Here is a 7,658-nt window from a genome sequence, read left to right as displayed (position 1 = left end):
CCAGTTTTGGCCTTTTGGGCGCTCTTTCTGGTGGCCCTGGTGTCCACTTGACACAACCCCATTGTTTGTTTGTTTTAACACTTTGTTACTTTCTGGCATTTAATTTTTTCTTCCAGGCACTTGTTTTTAATTTCCTGCCATTCTTTTTTTTGACAAGCTTTTCAGATGTTTCTCCCACACTACATTTGAACAGCTATTGACAGGGAAGAAGAGCTATTTTTGAGATCATACGAGTCACATGGGGCCCTTGATAAAAATAAGAGTTTCATGCCTCTTCTCTGAAGATTCCGATTTAGTAGTTCTGGAGTGAGCCCTAAGGGTCTGGAATTTATAATAAGTATCTCCAGATGGTTCTTACAATCAGGAATGTTTGGTAAACAGGGACTTAAGGTCATTTTAATTAAGACTTCTGTGTAAAGCTTAATTTAGATAGATAACCACAATCCGTAGTATTGGAAGAGTAAGTCTCTGTAGTTGGAATTCCAAGTGTTTTCAAATACACTATTTCCTTTAATCCTCATTATTCAAATATGAAGTAGGAAGAACATTTTGTAGGTGAGGAAATTTAAACCCCAGATAAGAAGGTGGCTTTCCTAAGATCGCACAGTGGAATGCACCGCCATACCGTGGTCAATAGGCAGAGACAAAAAGTAACACAAAATCTCTTGTGTTTTGGGATTTGGAATGGCATTACTAAGTAAGATGACTAAAAAGATAGGATGTCAGTCTGCTGATAGGACTGATTTTTTAGCAATAAAGATTTATAATCTAATAGTAAAATTGATCTACCTAAGCAAGCCACTGTTTCTAGTACCTTTCCTTCCATCAAAGTGTACCATATCCACATTTTTTGAGTGACAACTATGTGCCAAGTGTAGCCTGCTCTCCTAACTTCTTTTCAACTGGTTCCTTTTTCAAAACTTTAGACATAAGCCAGGCGTGGTGGCTCATGCCTGCAATCCCAGCACTTTGGAAGGCCAAGGTAGATGGATCACTTAAGGTAGGGAGTTCGAGACAAGCCTGCCAACATGGTGAGACCCCATCTCTACAAAAATTAGCTGGGCATAGTGGCACATGCTTGTAATACCAGCTACTCAGTTGGCTGAGGCAGGAGAATCACTTGAACCCGGGAGGCAGAGGTTGCAGTGAGCCGAGTTAGCACCACTGCACTCCAGCCTGGATGACAGAGCGAGACTGTCTCTAAAAAAAAAAAAAAAATTGAGATATAAATCTCCATGAGTTTCCCACGGCTGCCATAACTAAGTACCACAAACTAACTTGCTTTAGGCAACAGAAATTTATTCCCTCACAGTGCCGAAAGCTAAAAGTCCAAAATCAAGGTGTTGGCAAGACCATGCTCCTCCCCAAACCTCTAAGGGAGGATGTTTCCTTGCTTCTTCTAGCCCCAGACATTCCTCTGTTTATGGCAACATAACTGCAATCTCTGCTTCTTCTTCACATGGCTATCTTCTCTCTGTGTTGTGTTTCTATATCTTCACATTGGGGGCTCCTCTTTTTATAAGAACTCGAGTCAGATTCACTTAAGGTCCCACTCTACTCCAGTATGATTTCATCTGACTCCCCATATCCATTAGCAATCACCTCCCATGCCCCCCTTTTCCAACCCCTAGCAACCACAAATCTACTTCCTGTCTGTATGGATTTGCCTATTCACAGGCATTTCCTATAAATAGATATTTCATGTAAATAGAATCATAATAAGAAGGCTTTTCTGTTTGGCTTCTTCTGTTTTCAAGGTTCGTCTACACTGTAGTGATAGCAGCAGGAGGCAGACAAATGCCTAGGCAGTTAGGGGCGGGTCCTTGGTGAAACCCCACCTACAAGCCCAACATAGTCTGAAGGCTGAAAGATTGCACTGCTGGTTCCAGATGAAACCTGTGACCCTGAGTGAGAACTTCTGTTCCTGTTTGCCCACCCTTTCCTGATTGGTTCTTTCTGAATAGTGCTTTTAAACCAATCAAATGTTACCTTTTCCAATACTACCTATGGCCCTCCCCTTCCCCATCCTGTGCCTATAAAAACCCCCAGATTCAGCCACACTGGGGAGATGACCCAAGCTTCCTGTCCCCTCTCTGCTGAGAGCTGTTTTGTCACTCAATAAAATTCTCCGCCCTCATCACCCTTCAATTGTCAGCATGACCTCATTCTTCTTGGATGTGGGGCAAGAATTCAGGACCCACCAAGCGCAGGTATTCAGAAGGCTGTAAACATTGTGGCCCTCTTCCCTCCACCAGCAGAGGGCAGCCTTCCAATGCCACAGGAAGCAATGGCAGGGCCAAGCCAGCCCTGGAGCCAAGGGCCAGAGCTGGGCAAGGGCCTGTCCAAGCTGTTAACACACTGCTGTCCATCAGGCTGCAGATGGTGGGACTAAATGAGCTAATTAGCACATTGTAACACCCGTTCTGGGGCTTCAGGGTTGTGGGCACCCTTGCCTGGGCAACACTGCATCCGCTTGGGATGTGGCAGGACACACCTCGTCCAGCTGCAAGCCCTGCATGGAGCCCACTCCTGTGCTGAAGTTTGGAATGCCTGGTCAGATCCCATACTCACTCACTCACACATCCTCTCCTGCCAGGGGCTGAACATGTAGTCACAGCAGCAGCAGCAGGAGCCATGGGCTGGAGTGCAAGCCAGACATGGCCCGGTGGGCCAAGCAGATGGGATGTCTGCTGCTTCAAACCATGCAAAGGCGCCAAGAAAAATCCTGCATTAGTAGCATGTATCAATGCTTCATTCCTTTTTATGGCTGAGTAATATTCCACTGTTTGGATATAACACGTTTTGTTAATACACTCATCAGTTGATGGACACTTGTGTTGTTTCCACTTTTTGGCTATTATAAATGATGCTGCTATAAATGTTCATGTACAGGTTTGTGTGTGAACATTTCAATTTTTTCATACCTAGGAGTGGAATTGCTGGATCATATCATAATTACGTTTAATTTCTTACCATTTAGAGACCTATTATACAGCATGGTGACTACAGTTAATGACAATATAGTGTACTAAAAAAATGCAAATAGAGTGGTCATTTGTCATGGTGGACACCTGTAGTCCCTGCTACTCAGGAGGCTGAGGTGGAAGGATTGCTTCAGCCCAGGGAGGTTGCGGCTGCAGTGAGCTATGATCACACCAGTGCACTACAGCCTGGGCAACAGAGCAAGACCTTGTCTGAAAAAAGAAAAAAGGTAAATGGAGAGGATGATAAGTGTTCTCACCACAAAAGTGATAATTAGGTGAGGTAACACATTTGTTAATTAGCTAGATTTAACTATTCCACAATGTATATATCCTTCAAAACATCGTATTCTACGCAATATGTAAGATTTTCTCTGTTAATTAAAAAAAATCAGCAATGTACAGAGGTTGTAATTTTTCTACATCCTCCCCAATGCTTGTTATTGTCTGTATTTTTTTTTTTTTTTATCATAGCTATGAAAGGAAAATAAATCTTGGGGCCTCAAAATCACTAAGTTAAAGGGTAAAGTCAAGCTGGGAACTGCTTAGGGCAAACCTGCTTCCCATTCTATTCAAAATCACCTGTTCACTGAGATAAATGCATATCTGCTTGCCTCCTTTGGAGAGGCCAATCAGAAACTCAAAAGAATGCAACCGTTTTTCTCTTATCTACCTATGACCTAGAAGCCCCCTCCCTGCTTCGAGTTGCCCTGCCTTTGCTTTGAGTTGTCCCCTTTTCCAGGCTGAACCAATGTTCATCTTACATATACCGATTGATGTCTCACGTCTCCCTAAAATGATAAAACTGTGCTCTGACCACCTTGGGCACATGTCATCAGGACCGTCTGAGGCTGTGTCATGGGTGTGTGTCCTCAACCTTGGCAAAATAAACTATCTAAATTAACTGAGGCCGGTCTCACATATTCTGGGTTCACATTTTGGTAACCACGAAGGGATTCTGAGTGGAGGTGCACTTGACCTTTGATGAAGTTCCTATTGGTGCTTGGTACCAGCATGACCTAACCTTATGGCTTAAACCAACAGGACAAATTGCTGAGGTTTGGGAGCACACCCTCCAGAGGACCCCTGATATCCCAAAATTTGGTTGAGATCTAAAGTTTATTTTGCTGTATAACTCCCCCCACACCTTTTTTTTTTTTTTTTTTTGGTTTTACTTGCTTGCAACAGGAATGCAAGATTTCTTGCTGATGATGGAAGGCAGGCTCCTTTATGGAGTTTGAGCTCGCTCCCAGTAGGGAAGACGAGTTCAAGTTTTTCCTGCTTCAAGGATGGTAGAGAGCAGTCTTCGGCCTGAGACTCATCCCTAGGTAAATAGCTGAATTGTCTTGGCAAAAGTTTAACAACCAGCTGGTCTTAATTTCTCCTTACCATTAGAGCACTCAGTTACCAAGTCTACCTGACTTCGTCAAATCCAAGAGGGAATTCCAAAGCCTCTCTAATTTGGCTAAAATTCCTTCCAGCTACAAAAGAGGAAAAAAAAAACCCATGTGTTTGGTTTCTGTGTTTGCTTCCTCCTTAACAAATCAAATGTTCTTTCATTTACTTTTCTTCTGCCCTATACCTCCTTCCCTCTTTGCCACCTGTAGTATCAGAAATCTAGAGAAGGCTTCTAATAACTTGAACCCCTTTAAAGAATTCAGAACAAAGTCACCACTCATCCCTTTTGGGGTGTTCTGTTTTCCTTGTGGTGTTTCAAGAGTCATGGGCAGATTCTTCTTAGGTCTAAAGCTCTGTTTTCCTGTATTACATGAGCTGACCTCTTTGGCTTTGCAGGTAACCAGAGATGACCTTGTACTGTGAGAGGATTTGACCCTGGCATGTGAAATGGCAGACGAGAGCTAGAAAGGTAAGGGTGGCTGAGCACAGTTTACAGGAAGTGGTCTTGGCTGTTGTTGTTGTTGTTGTTTTTTGAGACACAGTTTCGCCCTTGTTGCCCAGGCTGGAATACAATGGCGTGATCTCAGCTCACTGCAACCTCTGCCTCCTGGACTCAAGCAATTTTCCTGCCTCAGTCTCCTGAGAAGCTGGGATTACAGGCATGTGCCACCATGGCCGGCTAATTTTGTATTTTTAGTTGAGACAGGGTTTCTCCATGTTGGTCAGGCTGGTCTTGAACTCCTGACCTAAGTGATCCTCCCACCTCAGCCTCCCAAAGTGCTGGGATTACAAGCGTGAGCCACTGTGCCCGGCTGTTTTTTTTTTTTTCCTCCTAGGAAGTCGTTGTTTAAGGATCCTAATTCTAGTTTGGAGATGCATTCTAAAGGATCTTCTCTATCCCAAAACTAATTTCGATTTGGCTTGTCTGTGAACATTTGCATGAGGAACTGAACTGTTGTTTTCATAGGTAAATGAGAAACTGAGTTTTCTCAGTTAGAAAGAGAAGGGCATTTTGCTCCTCCCAGACAAATGGTGCCCCTGGGTGACCCGGGGGCTCATGGGAGTGTCTGGGTGATTAACAACCCAGATGATGTGCAGCAGCCCTACAGGGAAATCCCCAACAAAAATTAATTTTGAAAAAGGCAGCCGGGCGTGGTGGCTCAAACCTGTAATCCCAGCTCTTTGGGAGGCCAAGGAGGGCGGATCACCAGAGGTCAGGAGTTTGAGACCAACCTGGCCAACATGGTGAAAGCCTGTCTCTACTAAAAATACAAAAGTTAGCTGGGTGTGCTGGCAGGCACCTGTAATCCCAGCTACTCAGGAGGCTGAGGCAGGAGAATCACTTGAATCTGGGAGGTGGAGTTTGCAGTGAGCTGAGATCATGCCACTGCACTCCAGCGCAGGTGACAGAGCAAGACTCTGCCTCAAAAAAAAAAAAAAGGAAAAGGCTTGTCCAGGAAATGCATATGAGGGCTGATCACCCAGCATTTTGAGCTCTCTCAGAGGTCATAGAACACAGGAGAGAGAAACTGAGATACATAAGAGAGTGGAAACGACTCAGTGGTGACACACTGTGGAGTCCTGCCCACAAGCAGTACACATCAATCTACCACTCGAAAACCTTAGGCTACAGCTCAGTTCCTCCTTTTAAGAAAATGAGTAGGAAACAAATAATCTAAGAATGAGGAGAAAACAAGGAGAATGGCCCCCTTTCAAGTAATCCATAGGTTTCATCGCATCTCTACTTGCCAGAGTTTATGGAAAATAGAAGTAATATGGTCTTTGTGCATATTTACATTAAGGAAAAAGAGCTTTAAAATCTGTTTGGGAAACGACTGTTAACATCGTTGTTTCAAAGCTAAACTATAAACTAGGTTCCTCCCAAAGTTAGTTTGGCCCATGCCCAGGAATGAACAAGGACAGCTTGGAGGTTAGAAGCAAGATGAAGTCAGTTAGGTCAGATCTTTTTCACTGTCTCAGTTATAATTTTGCAGTGGTGGTTCCATAACTTTAAATGATGACTATCACAGTTTTCATAAGTAATCTAGGTAAATAATTAAAATAAAATAATTAGGTAAATACAATGGGATAGTTGTAGACAAACTTGTCATAACTTAGAATCTAAAGTTATATTAAATTAAATAATATGGCTGGGCGTGGTGGCTCATGCCTGTAATCTCAGCACTTTGGGAGGCCGAGGTGGGCGGTCAGGGATTCAAGACCAGCCTGGCCAACATAGTGAAACCTCATCTCTACTAAAAATAATAATAAAAAAAATTAGCCAGGTGTGATGGTGGGTGCCTATGGTCCCAGCTACTTGGGAGGCTGAGACAGGAGAATTGCTTGAACCTGGGAGGCAGCGGTTGCAGTGAGCTGAGATTGCACCACTGCACTCCAGCCTGTGCGACAGAGGGAGACTCTGTCTCAAATTAATAATAATAAATAATAGGTATTTTATTATTTGGGTATTTTCCAATAAAATTATATTGTAGAAAAACATCCTTTCTGAAAAAATGTGTGTTCTTTTAAAGAGGTGAAAAAGTTTTGTCTAATTCAAAGCTTATTTAAAGGTTACATATAAGGCAAGGTAAAAAGGAGTTGGGCACGGTTGCTCAGGCCTGTGATCCCAGCACTTTGGGAAGCTGAGGTGGGCAGATCACCTGAGGTCGGGAGTTCAAGACCAGCCTGACTAACATGGAGAAACTCTGTCTCTATTAAAAATAAAAAATTAGTTGGGCGTGATGGTGCATGCCTGTAATCCCAGCTACTCGGGAGGCTGGGGCAGGAGAATTGCTTGAATCCGGGAGGTGGAGGTGAGCCAAAATCATGCCATTTCACTCCAGCCTGGGCAACAAGAGCAAAACTCCATCTCAAAAAAAAAAAAAAAAAAAAAACCAAGCTAAAAAGAATCATGAAATAAGAAAGATGTAAATAAAGTTATAAAAATAGGCCAGGCATAGTGGCTCACACCTGTAATACCAGAACTTTGGGAAGCCAAGGCAGATGGATCACCTGAGATCAAGAGTTTGAGACCAGCCTGGCCAACATGGTGAAACCCTGTCTCTTCTAAAAATATGAAAATTAGCCAGGTGTGGTGGTGGACGACTGAATCCCAAATACCTTGGAGGCTAAGGCAGGAGAATCACTTGAACCCAGGAGGTGGAGGTTGTAGTGTGTTGAGATTGTGCCACCGCACTCCAGCCTGGATGACAGAGTGAGACTCTATCTTGAAAAAAAAGGAAAAAAAAAAAGAAAGTTGCCGGGCATGGTGGCTCACGC

Source organism: Symphalangus syndactylus, chromosome 9, assembly GCF_028878055.3.
Source record: "Symphalangus syndactylus isolate Jambi chromosome 9, NHGRI_mSymSyn1-v2.1_pri, whole genome shotgun sequence".
In the NCBI taxonomy this organism is placed as follows: domain Eukaryota; kingdom Metazoa; phylum Chordata; class Mammalia; order Primates; family Hylobatidae; genus Symphalangus; species Symphalangus syndactylus.
Note: the sequence above shows the minus strand (reverse complement) of the source record.